Source organism: Stegostoma tigrinum, chromosome 7 (genome assembly GCF_030684315.1).
Source record: "Stegostoma tigrinum isolate sSteTig4 chromosome 7, sSteTig4.hap1, whole genome shotgun sequence".
In the NCBI taxonomy this organism is placed as follows: Eukaryota; Metazoa; Chordata; class Chondrichthyes; order Orectolobiformes; family Stegostomatidae; genus Stegostoma; species Stegostoma tigrinum.
Genome location: NC_081360.1, coordinates 63,827,943 through 63,849,003, shown reverse-complemented (window position 1 = coordinate 63,849,003; position 21,061 = coordinate 63,827,943). Strand labels below are relative to the sequence as shown.

The window sequence follows — 21,061 nt, the reverse complement described above, 5'->3', positions numbered from 1 at the left end:
TCCTGAACCGTGTAACTCCTATTACAAAATAGTTTTATTTAACTCAAAAGTTAAGGGTGATTTTCACTTTGCCACAGAAAGGGCTGGGGCCATAATTAACATTTCAGTTCCTTATTTCCTGCATTTTCTACAATTTCAGAATTTTTAAAATTTTGTCGTTATTGTAGGGTTCTAGTGTGAGTCTTATTGATTTTTTTAAAATTTAAATAACCCACTCTGATCTTGATTTGGAGGAGTCAATAGCCTAATAATATGGCTGCTGGGCTATAAATCCAAAGACCCAGGTAATGTTCTTGTGGACCTGAGTTTGAATTCCCACCTGGGCAAATAGCGGCAGTCAACAAATGCTGGCCAAGCCAGTGATGGCCTCATCCCTTGAATGGATTTTAAACAAAAATCTTGGTCTTGCAAATACTTCAAGTCAATATGCAAGATCCGCTGGGTTCGCGCTCAGATACAGGTACATCAGTGGTATTCCTTAGGGGAACCTTTTCAGTTGTTTCAGTGGCAGGAGTCCGGGAGAAAGCACGAGGGCAGCCTGGGAAAGGTAGGCTTTGACCCAATAAACTTGGGAGTTAACTAATACCTGAGATACTGCGCATGTAGTGTCCTACCCTTTGTCCTCTAACCTAATAATAACGACTGAGTGTGGTGAGCAGGTAAGTTTTTTGCATTTCTTTTTTTCCTCATCTCTGTTACCCTTCGGGGTCGTCACCCAGACCCAGATCCTCTGGAAGTGGGTGGGAAGGCAAAGCTGGAGTCTGTTTGAGTATATAACGGTGCAAACGTACTGGTGCAGAGAACTCTGCAAAACTTTTTTTTAAAAAAAATTAATTTTAAATAATTAACTAAGTAGAGATGGCAGGTTAGGTGATGTATGTAGCTGTATGATGTGGGAGCTGGCTGATCCCATTGAGAACGGCAGTGACCACACCTGCAGCAAGTGTTGGCTACTTGAGGAGCTCCGGCTCAAAATTCATGAGCTGGAATCCGAACTCCAGACACTGCGGCGCATCCGGGAGGGGGAGAAATACCTGGATACTGTGTTCTTGGAGGCAGCCACGCCTGGTAGATTAACTAATGTTAATTTGATCGGTGGGCAGGAATAGCAGTGTGTGACTGTGAGTGAGGTAGAGGGACCCTGCAGACAGGAACACAGGAGCCACAGCCCTTGACATTGTCCCACAGGTATGAGATACTTGCTCCCTGTGTGGATGAGGAACAGGGCTGCAGGAAGGATGAGCCAACTGACCAAGGCACCATGGCCCAGAAGGCCATTCAAGAGCGGGGAGCTAAAGGACAGATTGCAATTGTAGGGGATTCCATCATCAAGGGGATAGACAGTATCCTCTGCGAGCAGGAAGAGAATCCTGCATGGTGTGTTTCCTGTCCAGTGCCAGGGTGTGAGACATCTCTGACCGGCTTGAGAGGATACCAGAGAGGGACGGAGAGGATCCGGTTGTTGTGGTGCTCGTAAGTACCAACAACATAGGCAGGGCTAGGAAACAGACCTGTTTCAGGAGTACGACAAGCTAGGAACAAAATTTTAAAAACAGGTCTTCAAGGGTCATAATCTCTGGATTGCTGCCTGAGTCACGTGCAAACTGGCATAGGGAGGCAAGGAATGGGGATGTAAACACGTGGCTAAAAGGGTGGTGTGGGAAAGAGGTTTTCCTTTTCATGGGGAATTGGCATCAGTTCTGGTACAGGAGGGATCTAAACCACTGGGATAGACTCCACCTGAACAGGGCTGGGTCCAGTGTTTGGGTGAAAAGGGTAAATAGGATGGTTAATAGGACTTTAAACTAGTAAGTAGGGGGAAAGGGAGAAGTGCCCATAGAGGGAGGATAACAATTAATGTAAGACAAAGCAGCAGGTGACGAGGAAGCTTCAACTCCTTTGAACATTAGGGAAAAAAGTTAAAGGGAACGAGAACTCGAGCTGTTAGTAATGGAGGTAATAGAACCCAAAAAGAAGGTGGAAAAACCGGTATAAGGACACTTTTTATCTGAATACTTGGAGCATTCAAAACAAGGTGGATGAGTTTACGGTGAAAATCATGGAAAATGGGTATGATTTAGGGCCATTTCAGAGACATGGTTACAGGATGGTCACGACTGGGAGTTAAGTATCCAGGGGTATCAAACTGTTTGGAAGGACAGACAGGAAGGTAAGGGAGGTGGAGCTTCTCTCCTTTTTTTTTTAAGGATGATATCAGGGTGTTTGTGAGAGATGAAATAGGTTCCACTGAACAAAATGTTGAATTCATTTGGGTCGAAATTAGGAATAGCAGGGAGAGGTCATTGATAGATGTGTTCTATAGGTGACCAAATAATGACACCGTGGTGGGGCAGGCAATAAACATAGAAATAACCAATGCATGTAAAAATGGTATAGAAATTGTTATGGGGGATTTTAATGTACATATCAATTGGCCAAACCAGGTTGGTCATGGCAGCCTTGAGGAGGGGTTCATAGAATGCATCCATGATCATTTCCTTGAACAATATGTAATGGAACCTACAAGGGGCCAAGCTCCCCTAGATCTAGTCCTATGCAATGAGACAGGAATAATTAATGATCTCACAGTTAGGGATGTTGTCGAAAGGAGCGATCACAATATGATTGAATTTAAAATACAGATGGAGTGTGAGAAGGTTAAATCCAGTACCTATGTCCTGTGCTTAAACAAAGGGTGGCACGGTGGCTCAGTGGATAGCACTGCAGCCTCACAGCACCAGGGACTCAGGTTTGATTCTAGCCTCGGGCAACTGTCTGTGTGGAGTTTGCACATTCTCCCCGTGTCTGCGTGGGTTTCCTCCGGGTGTTCTGGTTTCTTCCCACACTCCAAAGATGTGCAGGTTTGGTGGATTGGCTGTGCTAAATTGCCCATAGTGTTCAGGGGTGTGTGGGTTATAGGGGAATGGGTCTGGGTGGGATGCTTCAAAGGGCGTTGTGGACTTGTTGGGCCGAAGGGCCTGTTTCCACACTGTAGGGAATCTTTTTTAAAAAAAAAATGAGGGAGGAGTTAGCTAAGGTAGAATGGGAGCAAAAACTTTAAAATGGGTTAATTGAGGAACCTTCAAAACAATTTTTCACATTACTCAGCAGAAGTATATTCCAGTGATAAGGAAGAACTGTAGGAAAAGAGAGAGCCGGCCATGGATGTCTAAGGAAATAAAGGAAAATATCAGACTGGGGGGGGAGAAAAAAACACACAAAAATAGCAAAGAGTAGTGGGAAACCCGCAGACTGCAAAATCTTTAAAAACCAACAGAAAGTCACAAAAAAAGTTATTTAAAAAAAAAAGATAGGCTATGAGAGTAAACTAGCCCAGAATATAAAAAAGTAACAAAGTTTATGTAAATTGTAAAAGAGTGGCGAAGGTAAACATTGGTCCTTCAGAGGATGAGAATGCCAATTTCATAACTGGGAATGAGGAAATAGCCAAGACATTAAACAGTTATTTTGTGTCGGCCTTCACAGTAGAAGATGCAAATAACATGCTGAAAACTAATGGCAAGAAGGTTATAGCAGTCGAGGACCTAGAAACTATCATTATCCCTAAGGAGGCAGTGCTGGGCAAGTTAATGGGGCTAAAGGTAGACACGTCTTCTGGCCCTGATGAACTCCAGGGTATTAAAAGAGGTGATGGGGGAAATAGCAAATGCACTTGTCATTATTTATCAAAATTCACTGGACTCTGGGGTGGTTCCCGCAGATTGGAAAACAGCCAATGTGATGCCACTGTTTTTAAAAAAGGATGTGGACAAAAAGCAGATAACTATAGGTTAGTTAGCTTAACTTCGGTAGTGGGGGAAATGCTTGAATCTACCATGAAGGAATAAATAACAAGACATCTGGATATAAATTGTCCCATTGGAAACACCCAGTATGGGTTCATGAAGGGTAGGTCATGTTTAACTAATTTGGTGGAATTCTTTGAGGATATTACTTGCATGGTGGACAATGGGGAACCTGTTGATGTGGGGTATTTGGAATTCCAGAAGGCAAATGAAAAGGTGCCACACCAAAGACTGCTACCTAAGATACAGTTCCATGCTAATACAGGTAATGCATTGTCATGGATAGAGGATTGGTTGACCAATAGAAAGCAAAGAATAGGTGTAAATGGGTGTTTTTCTGGTTGGCAGTCAGTGGCTGGTGGTGTGCCTCAGGGATCAGTGTTGAGACTGCAATTGTTTACAATTTACATAGATGATTTGGAGTTGGGAACTAAGTGTGGTGTGTCAAAATTTGTAGGTAACACTAAGGTGGGTGGTGGAGCAAAGTGTGCAGAAGATATTGAAAGTCTGCAGAGGGATATAGATATTCTAAGTGAGTGGGCAAAAGGTCTGGCGGATGGAGTACAATGTTGATAACTGTGAGGCCATCTGTTTTTGTAGGAATAACAGCAAAATGGGCTGTTTTAAATGGTAAAAAAAATTGCAGCATGCTGTTGTGCAGAGGGACGTGGGTGTCCTTATGCATGAATTACTAAAAGTAGGATTGCAGGTGCAGCAGGTAATTAAAAAGGCAAATGGAATTTTGCCTGCCATTGCTCGAGGGATGGAGTTTAAAAACAGGCAGTCTATGCTGCAGCTGTGTAGGGTCCTAGTGAGGCCACGCCTGGAGTACTGTGAGCAGTTTTGATCTCCTTACTTGAGAAGGGATATACTAGCGCTGGAGGGCGTGCAGGGGAGATTTACTCTGTTGATTCCAGACTTTAGAGGCTTGGATTATGAGGAGAGACTGTGTAGATTGGGATTATACTCATTGGAATTCAGAGGAATGAGGAGAGATCTTATAGAAACATATAAAAGATTGAGGTGAATAGATAAGCTGGAGGCAGGGAGGTTGTTTTCACTATCAGGTGAAAGTAGAACTACAGGGCATTGCCTCTAAATAAAGGGAAGCAGATGTAGGCCTGAGGTCAGGAGGAACCTCTTCACGCAAAGGGTTGTGAATGTGCAGAATTCCCTGCCCAGTGAAATGGTTGAGGCTACTTCATCGAATGTGCTTAAGGCAAGGCTAGATAAACTTTTTTTGAACAGTATAGGAATTAAGGGTTATGATGACTAGGCAGGTAAGTGGAGCTGAGTCTCAAAAAGATCAGCCATGATCTTAGTAAATGGCGGGGCAGGCCCAACAGGCCAGATGGCTTACTCCTGCTCCTAATTCTTATGTTCTTAACCATTCCTGTGTTTGGGTATCACCAGGGTCAGTGCTAGGCTTTGGCGCAGATAAATACTTACAGAAACATGTGGAATGGTGCCCCTGTTGTCTGGTGTAGAAACACTGCAGCGATTTTTAAAGTTTGTGTTGGCGCTAAAGCTTATGATTGCTCTGTGAGGAAATGTGGCCTGATTTCAAGGTGAAAAGCTTTGACAAAATGTGCCTTTTCTTAGCAATGCTTCAATTCAGTACTACTGTACAACTAATTTGTATGTCATTACAATAGCCTGTCTCACTTCTGTGTCTCATATTTTCTTAAATACACTGAAATTCAACTGCTAAGTTGTACAAAATAGTTGATGATAAGTCATTGTATACCATGGTAATGCAGTTTTTCTGCGGTTATTGACGAGAAGAATTGGCTTAGGTACACATGGGTGGTAGTTCACAGCCATCCAAATCAACCGAAGTTGAATTTTGACACGTGCATATGCAACACTGTAATAAAACAAAGAGCTGGAGATCTGAAACGGTAACCAGAATTATTGATGAAATGCAGCCAGTCTGGCAGCGTCTGTCAAAAGAAAGGAGAGTTAATGTTTCCGCTCTGGTGACTCATCTTCAGAACTGAGAGCAACTGGGAGGGGGGAAAAAAACTTGGTATTTATATTGCAATTTTTTTTTAGTTTTGGAAAGCATCAGTAAGTGGATCGGTTGAGATGGAGCCCAGAGAAGGAGAGGGAGAGAGAGAGAGCAAGCCATGAAAAGGATAGGTAAATGAGGGGATTATGCTGGCAGGCCAGGACAGAAGAAAAGTTGAATAAATGATGATGAGAACAGAGACTAGTAGAGAATTGGTTAGTCTGTGTTGAAAGCAGGCCATGTCATGTGGTGATAGGCCCAAGAGAGGGTGAAAACAATCAGCCGTACTAAAAGCAACCCATGTCGTTACAGGACTGGATGTGGAGATGACTGGGTGAAAATGAAAGGACGGAACCAGGTTCTAAAGCTATTGAACTTGATGTTGAGCCCTGGAGACTGCAGGGTCCTCAAATGGAAAATGTGATACTGTTCATCGAGCTTGTGCTGACGCTGACTGGAACACTGGAAGCCCTGCAACAGGATATTGGTGTGGTCACATGGTGTGTTGAAGTGGCAGGCAACTGGCAAATCTGGGTCATTTTTACAGACGCAAAAAGCAAATTTCCAGTGTGCATCTCATCTCCCCAATATCGAAGAGGCCACATTGTGGACAGCAGATGCAGTAGACTAGATTCAATGAAGTACAGGCAAACTAGTGCTTCACCTGGAAGGTATGTCTCCAGTTTAAAGACTGTGTATCAATTCTGACAAGTCACCAGACTCGAAACAGTGACTCTGCTTTTTTACCACAGATGCTGAGTTTCATCAGCAATTTCTGTTTTTGTTTCACATGCTACACTGTAATACCTTCAACCTGGAAATTCTTTCCTGAGCAGGTTCATGTGACCCACCATTTGCAGCAATATAACAAGTCGCGAAACAGAGTGTAATGGTCTTTTATAGTTTGTCTTGCTTCTGCAGAAGATAAGACAACCAGCCCTTGACTGTTTCAGTAGGAAGACACCAGGAGAATGAGACACATGATGGATAATAGAGGGGGGGGGAGAAAAAGTAGGCTAATTGGGTAGGAATTAAGATTGCAATTAAAATATTAAAGCTTTGCACATGGGTAGTTTATTACCCATCTATTTCGGCATGGAAATTGTTCTTGGCTTTTATATATTGGATGCGTAGTAAATCATCATTATCCTACTTTTCCCCTACCCTGGGCCTATTAGCAGTGCTGTTTCTGGGTCACCTGAGATTATCCGTTTCCACAACATCAGCATCACTTTTAGTATTATGCTTTTGAAACATGGAAAATGCAGTATTTAGATCAATAACAATATTTATTTGTACTGTGTATTTTGTCACTGATTTTATATTGCCTTTACATATTTATCAATGTCTGCACCATACATTTGTGGTGGGTAGTCTCGTATTTTATAATCCTTAAAACTCAAAAGTTTAGAAGTGCCGTAGTTCCACTCATTGCAATTTGCAAAGAAGCTGATCCCTAAAAGAAAGTGACTTGGCATATGGCAATCCTAAATATTGCATTTTAATTTAGAATATTGCACATGTGAGAAAAGTGTGATCACCAGCTGGCCTCTGCTCTGGATAAAAGCCCCAAGTTGTGGATTTCCAATCAGGGTTTGGAAGGGATTTGAGTAAAACCTTAATTTAGTACGTTTTACTTGATGCATTTTAATACCTTGATTAAAAATGAGAGCAGAAACTGCTGGAGAAACTCAACAGGCCTGGCAGCATCTGTGGAGATGGAAAGCTGCATTAACAGTTTTAGCCCAGTGGCCATTCTACTGTTCTGGCTCTGCTTTCTCTGCATTGGTGCTGCCAAAGCTAGTGAATTTCTCCAGCAATTTTTTTTTGGTTTGGATTTCCAGCACCCACCATTGTTCATATATTGAGGTTTTTTTGGGGGGGTAATTGTGAGCATGTTATGACAGAGAGTCATGGAAGCAACATGTCTATGCTGACTAGACATCCTAAATTAATCGAGTCCATTTGGCCCGTAACCCTCTAAACTCTTCCTATTCATGTACCCATCCAGATGCCTTTTAAATGTTGTAATTGTATGAGCCTCCACCACTTCCTCAGGCAGCTTTTTCGATGCATGCACCAATCTGCTTGAAAAAGTTGCACTGTAGGTCCCTTTTAAATCTTTCACCTCTCACCTCAAACCTGTGCCATCTAAGTTCGGACTCCCGTTCCCTGAGAAAAAGACCTTGGCTATTTACCCTATCCATGCCCTTCCGTATTTTATGATCCTCTGTAAAATCACCCCATAGCCTTTGATGCTGCAGTGAAAATAGCTCCAGTCTATTCCGCCTCTCGCAGAACCTCAAACCCTGGCAAGTCTTTTCAAATATTTTCTGAATCCATCCAAGTTTTGCAACATCTTGCCTATAATAGGAAGACCAGAATTTTACGCAGTATTCCAAAAGTGGCCTAACCAATGTTGTCTGGGTTGCAACATGACCTCCTAACTCCTATGCTCTGTGCACTGACCAATAAAGGCAAGCATACTAACGCCTTCATCAATACCCTGTCTACTTGCAACTCCACTTGGACCCACATTGTGGACGTTTGATCTAAAACACACGTAAATAAATTGATACATCAATAATCTTTTCGCAAAATAATTTAGATGACAATTTTCATTTTGCAACCCACTTGTCATATTTATATTGGAGACTTCCATTATAAATGTTGGGGGAAAAAAATCATGAGTAGTAGCATTTTTGGAGAGAAATACATTCTTATCAGTCAATAAACAAAAGGCACAGTATTATCTGTTGATGGAACGGTCCATCTCATGTTGTAGTTTCCATTCATTGAGAGCATTGTATTCTGCTGAAAAAAGACATATTAAAAATTAGTTGAGTTAATAATGTTCAGGGGTGTGTGGGATATAGCAGAATTGTTCAGGGTGGGATGCTTCAAGGGGCGGTGTGGACTTGTTGGGCCGAAGGGCCAGTTTCCACATGTAGGGAATCTAATCTAAATCTAAATTTAATCTTTTTCCCATAAATCAATTCTACTGCAGGTATTCTTCAATAATTCAACAACTTTCCTTTTTTTTAAAAATGTGAAATGTTTTCAGTGCAGAACCTGTAATAAAAAAGTAGTTTAATTTACCAGTGATAATGGGACCTGCAGATGCTGGAGAATCCAAGATAACAAAGTGTGGAGCTGGATGAACACGGCAGGCCAAGCAGCAAATTAGGAGCACAAAGATGAAGGGTCTAGGCCCGAAACGTCAGCTTTTGTGCTCCTGAGATGCTGCTTGGCCTGCTGTGTTCATCCAGCTCCACATTTTATTATCTTAGTTTAATTTACCAATGCCAACCTGTCCTTTTTCTACATGTTAAGGTTTTAGTGAGTCATCTCTGTGATATTATATTCTAAAATCAGTATGCTTTAAGTGTACCTATTTAGATCCTTGATCATATTTCAGGCAGTGTCTGTGTATGTAAGTCACACTGTTACAAAATCAGTAACTTGAGATCACAAAATAAGCAACAATAATTTACAGGGCTACAGTAGTTATTTTCGTGCTATATCATATTAGATCTTTGCAAAATGATGTAAGATAACCATGGCCTACCACCTAGTACTCTCATACAAAGTCATTAATAGTTGATCAATGTACAATGATCCTATTATGTAATACAATGCTACAGCAAGGTTTCTGATAACTACCTATTTTATTTATGTCTATTTGATTTAATAAATTAGGTACACAAAACATTCTTGTAATAATGTACCCTTCACTGGAGCACAGTTATCTTATGACTCCCAAAGGTAATGTTTATATCAAGGGTTTACTGTAATTTGCATATTTATGAGTAAGCTTTTAGAATTTCTAAGTGATTCTCCAGAATTTGAAATAGCATTCCTTAAGAAAGCTAATATTGTATGAAGACTTCTGTGAATAGATTGGTACTTTGTCATTTAAATTTATTCATCTTTACGTTCCGAGTTTTGTTTGTCATTTTAACTTGGAAACAGAAACACTGGCCTGGTTTCGTTTAAGGCTAATGTTCATGCTGCTTTGTAATCATTTAAGGTAACTTTTTAATCTAAATAATGAATCAAGTTCAAAATAAAGGAATAAAAGCATTATATCTGAGAACGCGAAGGACAGAGACCATTGAAGTGTCTTCCCATTCTTTTCAGCCTTTCATGACTCCCATGCTTTATTTTCTTTGTCTGTATGCTTGGCGGAGGGGTTTGGGGGGGAAACGGGTTTCATAAAGCTGTTAAGATCTTTAACTAATAGAGCTATGTGTTGACTCATCATAGATTCTAACTACAGATGAACAACTATTTATTTGTAAAAAATAGTAAATCATATTGAACAGTGGAATTTGGTCCATCTTTTTGGTCAATCCCAATTAAATAACATGGAAATGGATAATTTTGTGTATTTAATATTCACCTTTTATGATGACATTAGGAAGAAAATGCCCTGGTTTCCCCACACTATTCCAGTAAGGTGAAACAGTCTCCTCAGCATCCCAGCCTCACTCCAAAAATGTCAGAGTCCTTGTACACCTATTATTGTAACAGAGGGGCTACTTATGATCATGATTTTTGTTCCTTTCTTAAATGTTTATTTAGATTAGATTCATAGGTTATATAAATAAATTTTATTCCCCTTGTAATTGAACTATCAAGCCAATTGCACGTCTGGTTAATTTAACTTCGTATTAAATAGAATTTCTGATAATCACAGTTGAGATGAGGTGCAGAATTTTATGGATCAAAAAGATGGCAAAAAAGTTACGTGGGGGGTCGTGTGTAAGAATTGCTGAATTTACATACCTAGAAAAGATCAGAAAATAAGAGATCAAGGGGACGAAATGAGAATGTGGAGAGTACTTCTTTGTTTTGGAATTATCCACAATTTTTCCCTTTTTTTTCTTTTAGAAACATGTCTTTTGGGTTCTTTTGACTTGCCATTATTGACATCAATATTGGCCTTTAAATATCTTGTTCGTTATGTTATGAATCTGAACATTAGGTAACACAGTTGCAACAATATGCATGTTTTAGTGCTGTAAAAATAGAATTCTGGAACAAAAACAAAGTTGCTGGGAAAGCTCAGATCTGGCAGCATCTGTAGAGGAGAAAACAGAGTTAACGTTTCGGGTCTGATGACCCTTCCACAGAACAGAATTCTGTACCTGTTTTGTATTTTAAATTGTGAGCTGACAGTCCACTTTGTGTGTGTTTTGCAGAACGTGTGCACTGGTTGTATTTTTCGTATGTTCTAGGCCAGATTTCTACTCAACTGTTGGACCTCTGTTATTTCAGAAAGTTCTGGCCCCTCTTTTACTGCTGAATGCAATAATGCACACTTGTTTTTTTTTCCCCTAGATGAAGTACACAGCCCGAGTGCCAGGCCAGGAATACACACAATATGCCAACTGAAGAGAATCACATCTTGAATGATATTGAGGTACCATTGTTGTATTATACTTACAATATGAAAAAATGTTGAATTGTATTGCACTGCAATTATTTGTAAAGCTACAATGATAAGGGATTTTATAAAAAGAATTTAGTCTTCTCAAGGTGGTGAAGAAAGAAGTATCTTTCCAAATCCCATCTATTTTGCTTTTGTCCATCAGGATTTGATAAACAGCCAGAATTTAGTGGAGGATGCCACAAAATATTGAATGGGTTTATATTAATTTAACAAGATCGCCATTTTATTATCAGTTCAATTTGCTGTCAATTAATACAGCATTTTGAATTATTTAATCACACTTAGCTACAGGAAAAACTCTTCCATAGGACAGTAATAGTCACTACAATAAAGAATGATTTTAGTTGTAAACACATCCAAACTTTTTCTCAAAGATTCTAATATCATACAAATGAAACTCTGGTATGTTTGTTACATTTTTGTTTCAGCTAGCAATTCATAAAAATAACAGATCTATTCTATTATATATCACGTTTTAAGTAATATTCTGACAGCACTTCACAAATGTGAGGTTTAAGCAGGAAAACAGGTGTCATTTTTGTGCTATGCTGGGAGTGCAAAGAATCGTATTGATTATTGCAGTGGACTATTTTTGTTTTTGTTTAAAATGATGCTAAATCATTGCTGGTACTAATACAGCACTGAAAAATCCCTGTTCACCCAATGTACTTTATCTGACAGTACTGGAGGTTCAAAATCAAGGAAGTCTGAGTTTAACTTTCTGGCCAGTCCCAACTTTGCTAATAAACAAAGTTAGCTTTGAGATTGTTACTGTAGTATTAAGCAAGTCGAACAGAAAAATAATATTTTGAAATGCTCCAGTGTTGTGTTGGAACATACACCATTCATTTGTACACAGCAAGGCCCTATGAACCTCAGTGAGATGAATGATCAGTTCAAAAACAAAGTTGCTGGAAAAGCTCAGCAGGTCCGGCAGCATCTCGAAGGAAAACAAAAGAGTTAATGTTTCAGGGACCGGTGACCCTGCCTTGGAACTGTTGGTTGGGCCAATTCTTAATAACTATTAATTGCCATGAGATCTCAGTGACCTGTGAGGGCTGTTCCAGATTAAAAATAAACAACATTGCTGTAGGTCTGAAGTCACAAGTAGGCCATGTGAGGATGACAACTTTCCTTACAGACTGTGTTTGTTTGTTTTTTTTCTCCCCCCACAAAATTTGACAATGGTTCCACAGTCGCCGTTAGTTTAGCTTTTAATTTCACCTCCCTTAATTGGTTGTAGGGTGTACTTGAGTTACTTCAGTAGGGACATTGCCTATCTTCTTTGAAGTTTGCAAAACAAGCCATCTAAGTAAAAGCTTAGTCCATTGAACATCTTACAAAAATGTTAGCAAGTTCACAGTGCACGTTGCTTCCTTAGCATGGTACCATGGTCAGACTGTGGAAGGAGCCTTAGGCCTGCAATTTTCTGACATAATAGTTGCCATTAGAAGCAAAATGCTCAAATTGATCTGGTAGACAAGTTGCATCACTGCTACTCATGCTGTTCAAAATTGTTAGTGTTACTTCATGTTGTAACATCTGTAAGACTTTACTGTTTGCTCAGTAATTTGTTCGCATGTACAAAAAGAGGAATGTTTATTGACTTGAATGAAGTTAAGGAATTAAAATCGGTTTGTGTAATTTACATCTCTTGTACCATAAGGGTTTTGATAAACTTCTGTTTGCATTCTGTTTTACGTAATCCACTACCTGGTAATTATTTCCATTGGTGTTGTCATTCATTACTGGTAAGAAATTACTACTGTGTGATAAGTGAGTCTTGCTAAACCCATATTAGAAAATGAAATGTGTTGACACCACCAAAACAAAATTTGAAACAAAAACTTTGAGCAGAGAACAATGCTAATTTAGGTTTAAAAATGACCAAAATTTCAGAAATAAGCATTTCAATGTGTTTAGTGTCATTCACAATCCAAGGTTCAGCTACCAAAATATTTCGTTTGTGTTAAACCGAATCAAAATAATCTTGCATATCCAAGCCAACAGCCCTCCATCAATGCTGTAAGTATTTTCTGCTTCTATAATCTACTATCTCCAGAAATAATAAATATTGAAAGTTGAAGGAAACAACACTGAAGGTACAGAGTTCTTGGAGTTCAAGTTGTATTCTCTTCCACCTCCTTCCATCAAACAGAAGGTATAGAAGTTTGAATTATACATATGAACAGCTTCTTCCCCAGTGTTGTCAGACTTCTGAATGGACCTCTGAAAATTCTGACCTGTCTGAACCTTCTCTGCGACTGCACTCTATTCTGCTACTGTGATGCATTTTGATGCGATCTGATTGTGTAACATGCAAAACAACACTTTTTTCACTATATCTCAGTATGCGATAACAACACATCAATCAAATGAATTGGCTGAAGTTTGTAGTTTTAATAAATCGGAAGTGCTTGAATGCCTCACTATAACCTCCTGTCTCCCTGCTGATTTATCTTCAGTGGAAATCACTTGTGATAATCTCCATTTCATTATCCAAATAAGTTCTACTTTCTCAGCCTCCCAAGAGGTTAAAGTAATCTATCTCTGTATTCAAGTAATCTTTCATAGGTGTGGTCTGCTGGTCTTTTGTGTGATGCCTGCAACTAATGAAGTAAATGATCATTCTTGAGCTTACAAATATTTTGTCATGATGAATGGATGTTCATCATCTTGTCACTGTGTGCAAAGATCTCTTGGAAATAGACTTGGGTGTTTTTTTTATTTAAACTTCATCAGTTACCTTGGATATATTGTCAAAGTGATTATGTAGTCTTTGATAACAGAATCTCTATGGTGTGATGAGCTTCCTATCTGAAAAACTAGTAGTACCTAAATCAATGCAGGGAATAGACAACAGACAATAGGTGCAGGAGTAGGCCGTTCAGCCCTTCGAGCCAGCACTACCATTCGTTATGATCATGGCTGATCATCCACAATCAGTATCCTGTTCCTGCTTTATCCCCACAACCCTTGATTCCACTATCTGTAATAGCTTTATCCATCTCTTTCTTGAAAGTATCCAGAGACTTGGCCTCCACCGGCTTCTGGGGCAGAGCATTCCATATATCCACCACTCTCTGGGTGAGGAAGTTTTTCGTCCACTCTGTTCTAAATGGCCTACCCCTTTAATTTTAAACTGTGTCCTCCTGGTTCTGGCCTCACCCATCAGCAGAAACATGCTTCCTGCCTCCAGAATGTGCAATCCCTTAGTAATCTTATACGTCTCAATCAGATCCCCTCTCATCCTTCTAAACCCTGGTGTATACAAGCCCAGTTGCTCTAATCTTTCAACATATGACAGCCCCGCCATTTTGGGAATTGACCTCATGAACCTATGCTGTATTCCCTCAATAGCAACAATGTCCTTCTTCAAATATGGAGACCAAAACTGCACACAATACTCCAGGTGTGGTCTCACCAGGGCCCTGTACAGCTGCAGAAAGACATCTTTGCTCCTGTACTCAATTCCTCCTGTTATGAAGGCCAGCATGTCATTAGCTTACTTCACTGCCTGCTCTACCTGTATGCTTGCTTTCATTGTCCGATGTACAAGAACACCTAGATCTTGTTGTACTTCCCCTTTACCTAACTTGACAACTCCATTTGAGATAGTAATCTGAATATAGACTGAATTGGACATATTGTGTTATCTTGTTCAGAAGATCAAGCCAATATCTATCGGGAACTAATGATTGTAAAGTTACCCACCTACTTCTACTCAACTAAGATTACAGCCTTTCTTCTGTTTATCCCTGCAGTAGCACAGAATGCTGGAAGGATGAGCTAGGTACACAGGTATGCACACACAGCTGCATCGTGAATCCCTAGCCCAACATCCATATTTAGTGGCTACTTGAGGGTCATCATTGGTCTTCAAGTGCAAAGCCTGTCCTTGACCTTTTCTACCAAATGTAACGGGGGAGCCAGAAGAACTGACAATTCTCCACCCTATACATTGAGCACCTATTGTTAACCACTCTCCATTCATCTTGGGGAGCATTAAGTTCTGACCTGCGTCATTATTTGGAAAGCTGAAATGTCATGTATTTTTAACACCCCCTCCATTTTTTTTTCTGTCATTGAACAATGATTTCTGTAGATATCTCTGGCCTGGCTTCTTGTTCATCCATCTTTAAAATAGAATATGTTACTTGCAGCATTTTTGCTACATCTCCAAGCTGAAGCCTCGAGTTGCAGATTATTTACAGAAGATTAGGCGGTAGGAAATCTGATTTTATCACAACTTTTTGAGAGTAATTTCTCCTTTTTTCTTTGGTTGGATGATTGCCGGTCACCCGTTTTGTAGAAACGTTTTTTTGCTTTACTATTTCATATGAAGTTGAGAATTATATACTGTGACGCACAGATGTGAGGTTGTGGTGGTATGGTGAAATTCTGATTTAAATTTTAAATAAAATTTGTGAAGGAAAAGTTAATTTAGTCCAACCAAGCAAATGTTGCTATTTGTCCTTCCATGAGTGAAATTTTCATTTTAGTTGTCCTGCTCCCAGATCCCTTGCACGCTTTCCTTTCTTCCACCTTTCCAAGTGCATTTGCGCTGCTGATAACCCTACCTTAACATAACTTTGAAGAAAATTCTACATTGTGCAGTTTTGTGTAAAATGTCTGTCTTTAATTTCTGTTGCATCTTTTCTATATTCCCTTGTTCTTGCAGCAGGGACTGTGAACTCCATCTATTCTTCCCTTTGCATTCACGATTAACTTCACAATAGAACAATATTAGTTACAGGGCAGAATCAGTAAAATGCTCAATTTAGTTCTTTCAGATATAGAATAATGCCTGAAAGTACTGTTGTCCAAAAAATAAAGATCATTTTATTTTGAATAAATCTTAATGTTCATCAGTTATATGAAACATGGTTAAAAGGTAAGATAATCAAAAATGTGTCTTATAATATACAGTTCTACAGTTCATTTAGACTTCCAAAGCTGCTTATAATTTATAAAACTTGTACAGAATGAAAGTGTAATTTATGGAAAATAATTTTGGCTTTTCAGCTGCTAGCCTGATCAGTTGCTGAATTATCACAAAATGAACAGCTTATTATTCTTCAGCAGACCATAATGGTTTAGTGAGTAGGAAAATTCATTAACTTTACTGTATTCAAAAGCATTTTTGTCAGAGGTTGCAAATACTTAAATGTTTGAGCATTAATGCCTAGTATAAGTTTGTTATTGAATCTATTTAATTATGCAGGGATACATTATAGAGTCGCCTTTACTCTGGCTGATTACCTACAACAATGTAAGTGTCTGTCAGTATTTATGTAATGATCTGAAGAACAGAAGCAGTCCAGTTGATATTTGGGACGCAGAGATTAAAACTGATTTATTTGCATTCTGATTGTACTGTGGCTACTTCTGATACATTCATAACATTGAACTTAATATTTACCTCTTATGCAAATTATTGAATGAAATGATAAATCATAGAATGATGCAGCAGCAGGAGACCACTTAACCCATCATATCCAGAGGAGAGCTGACCAATTAGTCTCTGGCACTTGCAGTTTCCCCCTTCACACTGTGCATTGTTCTCCAAGTACTAATCCAATTCTCCTTTAACAGTTAGTACTGAAATTGTTTCCACTACCTTGTCAGGCAGTACATTGAGGATCCGCAACAGGTGATACAAGTTCATGTCTCGGCAAAAGTTATGTACTCAATCAGAAAAACAAATAATTAGAGTTGATTGTAACACAAAACACGTCGACCTGTTAACAAATCACCTTTCTCTAATGTAATATACATTGTTTCTATCTTTTGAAATTTTGTTGTTCTCTCAGTTCTGTTCCAAATAGTGTAGAACAAAAGAACATTGAGATGAATGTATCCATTTTGCATCCAATTTGTGTTGAACAATGCGTAATCTATGAATATTGTAACTTTTCAGGGAACAGGCAGTTCTAAGGGTTGCTACTTCTGACTGTTCCCAAATATTAATTGCATTCAGTACTGCCTAGGAATAAGTATGGGGTTTGGTACTAGGATTTCAACAAGTTACTTAGAGGTGTTTGTGGTTACTGAGCAGTCAATTTTAGGTAGTTTGGAGGAAGTCCAATAGGGTGTGATCTTCAGTCTCCTGAATGGTTGCGTAATTCGGATTAAGGAGAAGAGACTCCATTCTGAAAAGATGTTGCTGTAGTGGGCTGTAAGCTGTTGTGACGCGAGTGAATTCTGCCAGAATGTACTGGATTAATGCTCACCTAAGAGCCTAGGGAATGGGTTGGGGCTTGAAAGCCATGTATTGTTAATAGTTCAGTGTTCTGAGAGTGAGGGTGAAGAAAACTCAAGATGAGTATTTGTTATATGCAATTTAGCTAGATTAGAACTCAGACAAGTGAAGAACAAATACTTGTTTGGTGAAGTTGGAGTCATGTTTGTGAATAAGGGTTGGCGTGTAGTTTCAAGAATGTCCATAGACCACGGCAAGCAGAATGAAATACCAAAACACAAGCAACCACTGGTAGTTTGTGAGAGTGATCCAAAGCTATGAATTCAAAAGAGAAAGTTTGGAATTTCTTCGATAACAAGGTGCAGAGCTGGGTGAACACAGCAGGCCAAGCAACATCAGAAGAGCAGGAAAGCTGACGTTTCAGGTCTAGGCCAATCTCCAGAAATATTTCTCTATTTATTTCAGAATCCCCTTCCCCTGCCCCATTTCTGAAGACGAGTCCAAACCCGAAATGTCCGCTTTTCTGCTCCTCTGCTGCTTGGCCTGCTGTGTTCATCCATCTTCACACTTTGTTATCTCAGATTCTCTGGCATCAGCAGATCCCACTATCTGATTGGAATTTCTTGTTAGTTTTATTTTTAAGTGGGAATTGATGTACCAGAGTTGTCACTAACTTCTGGGGGATTATTGAGACTGTGTCACATAACTTGTGTGGAATGACTCCGACATTGTTAGGAGCTGTTTTAGACCACATCTATTTTAAGTACCGTGTTTGGTGTTCGACCACGATTTACCTGCTACTCATATTTACCTCTGGTTAATTCTGATCATTAGAATAGAGTCCATGTGAATAACTGTAGACAGTATTATTGTTCTAACGTTGTGAAGTAAAGATTATTGTTCGTTCAAAGCCTTTGAATCTTGTGGTTTTATTATCTCAATAAATAAATGGGTTTTCACATTTTTAAAAAAAATTTTAATAAAACACAAAATCAGAAATTGCTAGAACAACTCAGCAGGTCTAACTGTTTCTCTCCACCAAGGCAGTTATTGTTTTGGGCCCAGTGACCCTTCTTCAGAACAGGGTTTTATTTTTAAGTTTTCTTGTCCCCAGCCAGATTGTATAAATTTGGCAGTTTGGTCCAGGATCATAACAGCTTTAACAGCATGTCTCAATTTTTATTCCAGCAATACCTTAATTAAAGATGATTAATATTATGTAGATTTGTTACTTAAAAATGGCATGAAATGATCATAAAGTTTTAATTGCGCTCATGTTCACTGCATTAAAACCTGTGCTAGCATGAACCTATTGATTGTGGTGAGGTTTTAAATTTCTGTGTTTCTGTAGTAAGACGTGAAAGTAGTCTTTTAGTATGGACACCCATTTGCTAATATTGCCTTTTGTTTTGGTTAACTTGTCCAGTGTATTTCATGATCAGTTTCAGTGCAATTTGAAGGACGAGCATTTTTTCAAATAAGACCATAACCTACACAAAATGCAAATTTTTTGTTTTCTTTTTAAATTACCATTTTAACTCTTAAATCAATAACCGTGGCTTGGTGATTGAAAATGTCCCGACAGTCAATAACATACCTTCCCCTATGGACCTGCTCAATCTTCCTGTTCATTTCAAACTTGATTTTGTGAGAAGCCAGTATCTGCATATATTTGTTAAAGGTGTTGTCCTTTGAGAAATTTCTGATTTACAGAGCACAAGTAGTTGATAACATGATTCACTTGCAAAGTTGCACCTGATTGGTAACTAATTAAAATGTCTTTGCAATTTTGCCTGGGACAGCATTTATTGCCCAATGCTAGTTTCCCTGGAGAAAATGGTGATGAGCTGGTGTGGTACACCCACAATATCATTCAGTGGAGAGAGATGAGATATTTGACCCAGGGATAGTTAAGGGACTGCTGTGTTAAATCTTGCCATACCCATTTATTGCTATCCATTTACAGTACTGAGACGATTCCATGCACAAAAACATTGTTTTTCTAACCAGTTTCCAAGGTTACATGGCCTTAATCCTTAAAGAGCTACTTGCAACATCTGTTACACTAACAATATAGAAATCCTAGAGATAATAAAATGTGAGGCAGGATGAACACAGCAGGCCAAGCAGCATCTCAGGAGCACAAAAGCTGACGTTTCTGGCCTAGACCCTTCAATCAGAGAGGGGGATGGGGTGAGGGCTCTGGAATAAAAAATATACAAAAATAATATAGAAATCCTGTTTATTTGCAGACTTTAATCTCAAGAATTAACATAATTCTTGTGGGCTGGTATCTTGACAGTACTGGAAAATCTGCTCGTACTAGGGTAGGGCAGTTGAAAACTAGGGGTCGTGGATTTAAGGTCAGTAGAGAAAGATTTTAAAAAGCACACAGGACAACTTTTTACACAGAGCGGTTCATGTGTGGAATGAACTGAGAAGGAAGAGGTGATGCAAGTGTAGTAATAACGTTAAAAAGACACTTGTGTAAGTTCACGAATAGGGATATGGGCCAAATGGGCTTGCAGGTGGGACTGTCTTTAGTTTGGGGAACATGGGCAGCATGGACTGGTTGAACCAAAGCGTCTGTTTCCATGCTGTGTGACTATGTATTTTCATAAAGTGAGCATCTTAAGTCCTAACAAAGTGTGCAGCTGGAGGAACACAGCAAGCCAGGCAGCAGCAGAGGAGCAGGAAAGCTGACGTTTCGGGTTGGGACCATTCTTCAGAAATGATAAAGGGTCCTGACCCAAAACGTCACCTTTCCTGCTCCTCTGCTGCTTCCTGGTCTGCTATGTCCCTCTAGCTCCACAATGCGTTATCTCTGACTCCAGCATCAGCAGTTCTTAAAAAGTCTGTACCTTAAAAAGTCACGTTGTTATTTTAACATAAACCCCCATTGATACAATTAGGATGGAGTCTACTGTGATGCAAGTTTGAAGGCAGTTCACTGTCTGTTATCCAATTATGTTATTATTCGAGATAATTGATTGTTAGATGGAGTTCCAACCCAGATTTAGGTCACCCCCATGTACTACATGGAAGAAAATTCAAGCTATTGTGGTGTGCTGGCTTCATGAGAAATGGTTGGAACTGCATAGTGAAGTTAGAAATTGAGAGAAATGCAATGGACTGTCACTTGTGTCTAATGTCATGATGAAAATGCGCTGTTGCATCTTTGCCTGGTGCCAGAAAACAGGGTTAATAAATGCTGTTATGAACCTTAACACTAGTCTCATGGTCTTTTGCCAGTGATTAGAGGAGGCCTCATGGCATGATCCATTCCTGCAGCTTTATGTGTGTCCTCAGTTTGCTACTCAGCTCTCTTGCACGACCAAATTTGCTGGACGTCTCCGGACAAGTCCTCCGAACCAACATTGTAAAGCTATCTGGTGTTTTGGAGGCAAGCATAGGAGATGTAAGTCGGAGAAGAGAAACTGCCTTCCCATTTGATTTACATGAAAACTTTGGATATGTGCCAATTGCAGATACAGTCTGACCTCTGTCTTTCTCACATCTGATAAGTCCCAGAAATCCCAGGGGAAAAAGGCGGAATGAGAGCCCAAAAATCATATACATAACCGTTT

The 21,061-nt window shown here is 39.5% G+C and overlaps 1 protein-coding gene across 7 annotated transcripts in view; it reads left to right on the top strand.

Annotated features, from left to right (window-relative positions):
- The window catches only part of csrnp3 (cysteine-serine-rich nuclear protein 3), a 273,625-nt gene that overhangs the window by 17,772 nt on the left and 234,792 nt on the right, over nucleotides 1-21,061 (top strand). For 4 of the 7 annotated variants that reach the window (XM_048535094.2, XM_048535095.2, XM_048535097.2 and 1 more), the window contains exon 2: nucleotides 11,161-11,242. The exons of 2 other annotated variants lie outside the window; for them this stretch is intronic. The gene's annotated coding sequence lies outside the window, so the exon portion shown is untranslated. Of the gene's footprint in view, nucleotides 1-6,362; nucleotides 6,489-11,160; nucleotides 11,243-21,061 lie in introns of those variants that run through there. One more of the 7 variants, XM_048535098.2, reaches the window with a different exon arrangement.